The sequence below is a fragment of the Crinia signifera genome, chromosome 6, assembly GCF_055691185.1.
Source record: "Crinia signifera chromosome 6, ASM5569118v1, whole genome shotgun sequence".
Taxonomy (NCBI): domain Eukaryota; kingdom Metazoa; phylum Chordata; class Amphibia; order Anura; family Myobatrachidae; genus Crinia; species Crinia signifera.
Window position 1 is genome coordinate 208676254 of NC_139222.1, and position 2582 is coordinate 208678835.

Below are 2582 nucleotides of genomic sequence, written 5' to 3' on the forward strand. Positions count from 1 at the left end.
AATTGAGTCCACAACTGCAAAAAGGGACCACTGCTGCTTTGTGCGCTCTGTTGTAATGTCCGTGCGCACGCTCGTCGAGTTGTGTGCGCGATCACGTGCGCACAGCTTAGAGGGAAGCCTGGTTGAGACCAGGTTTTCTGCTTGGTAGTCCACTCTCTGTAAACATTAATAAGTGCTGCTCTCGAACACTTCACAAGTGCAGCCGTTTTGCTGTTACTGGTTCTGATGGTTCGAGCGCCTACAATCATCCCGCGTCCAAACTCAGTTAAATCACATTTTTTTTCCCATTTATTTGCAAGCAACACAGTGCAATTGATGCTTCACTTGTCCTGCATTCCCTTTTAATAGCTATCTCGCCCTCTAGCGGCACCAACGTAAAGTTAGGGCCGATCTGCATATAAGTGTCAAGTGGTCATAATAATTTGGCCACTCAGTGTATATATATATATGTATATACATAGACAAAAAGGACGCACTCTCCAGTGTTTTATAAATGCAGATAAAATCGGCTGTGTATTTGATAATTCATATGCAACAAGAAAAAATTGATACTCAACATTAGCGTTTCAGTCCAATAAGGACCTTCATCAGGAGATAGACATCAATCGCATCTGTCAAAGGATAGGCACAGTGTGGACCACACAGCAGGTTCCTATATATATATATATATATATATATATATATATATATATAAACCCCTGATATATCGAGCGGCACTCAGAGTCTTGACAAACGAGGATACACTGTAAAAACGTGTTTAATGCAACTTCAACGTTTCGGGACGCTGGTCCCCTTCGTCAGGATCCTGACGAAGGGGACCAGCGCCCCGAAACGTTGAAGTTGCATTAAACACGTTTTTACAGTGTATCCTCGTTTGTCAAGACTCTGAGTGCCGCTCGATATATCAGGGGTTTGTACAAGTGGACCCAAGCGGTCACACCTGAAGGCACCAGAGCAAGTGAGTCCTAGGGGACAGCAGAGTGCCGGAGCCAGCACAGGATATATATATATATATATATATATATATATATATATATACATAATTACATACTTACTGTACATACATACATACACACACACACACACACACCGATTCTGGTTCACTCGCACATCAATGACATCTGTCAAAGGATAGGCACAGCGTGGACCACACAGCAGGTTCCTACAGGTTCCTATATGTGTGTGTGTGTGTATATATATATATATATATATATATATATATATACACACATACATACATACACACACACACACACACACACCGATTCCGGTTCACTCGCAGATGTAACGTGTGCAGAGAGAGATAGATTTGGGTGTTATTTTTTTCTGTGCAGAGTAAATACTGGCTGCTTTATTTTTATACTGCAATATAGATCAGTTTGAAGTACAAACCCCACCCAAATCTAATTCTTTCTGACCCCAAGGCAAAGAACATATGTGCTATATACATTTAATTGTTAGAAGTTTCAGAATCAAATGTGAGACCGTCCTTGGTTTTAGCATACCTCCCAACTTTCATTGGTGGTCCAGCGGGAGGGGCGTGGCCTCGCGGTGTGGGGGAATGACCTTAAAAATTCACATCACGTGTGTGAGGCCATGTCCCCGTTTTGTAGCTGCTGCCCGTCTGACTGTTGGGAATAGACGGTGTGCGCTGACAAGCGGGTGGTAGCGGGGACTCCCAACTGCCCTCCGCCGAGGGACACTGCTGGCCCTGGGCGGGCCTCGGGAATGTCCTCGAAAATCATTATGTTCACGCGGTAAACGGGACAGTTGGGAGGTATGCTTTTAATGATGAGATATATGCATAGAAATCCAATAAAAACCCATATTGATGGATAAAGGCAGACGAAAATATGTAAAGTTATTAACAAAAACAAACAAAAATTGCAACATAAGTGCAGAAAAACAAATGTAAGATAAGGCACAAAAATAATAAAAATCCTTGACCATGAAATGGTTAAGAAATATCTTATAAATATCAACTGTACAGTGATTACTAGCAGCAGAGTCATGAAGTGGTATTATACGTACTAGCCACAAACTCATTCTGGACTAGTTTCTTGAAATGTGGTGCAGCTGGCTTCTGTGAAACCATCGTTCAAATAGGGACAGGACTAACTGCCTTAGGTGGTCTATTAGCGTTGATGAAACCCATTACTGGTAAGAGATATGGACAGGCCTTCTTCCCTATCATTAGTTGGGTCACCATATTCTATCAAGTGCTCCTTTGTGGTCTTACAAAGCCTGTATGCATCTTTGGTTTCTGTAGTCACATGTAGCTGTAGTCAACATGCTAAAGCAAAGTCACAGGATTATAATTAAGCTTCTAATTATATATTAACCATTTCCTTTAGTACTCCAGACTTAGCAACCAAATAAATGGGCAAGCATCCGCTTAGCTCCACAATATTATACTACATTCTTGGTACAGTCACTTCTGTGACTCACTCTGGACTCTAATGGTCCCCATACATTAGGCAAACTTGTCCTAAGGACAAGTCGGACTTAATCATACTGATAGCTCCCGGAAGGGGTGTGTGTGTGGGGGGGAGGGGGGTTGTCACACACAATTTGGCACTTGG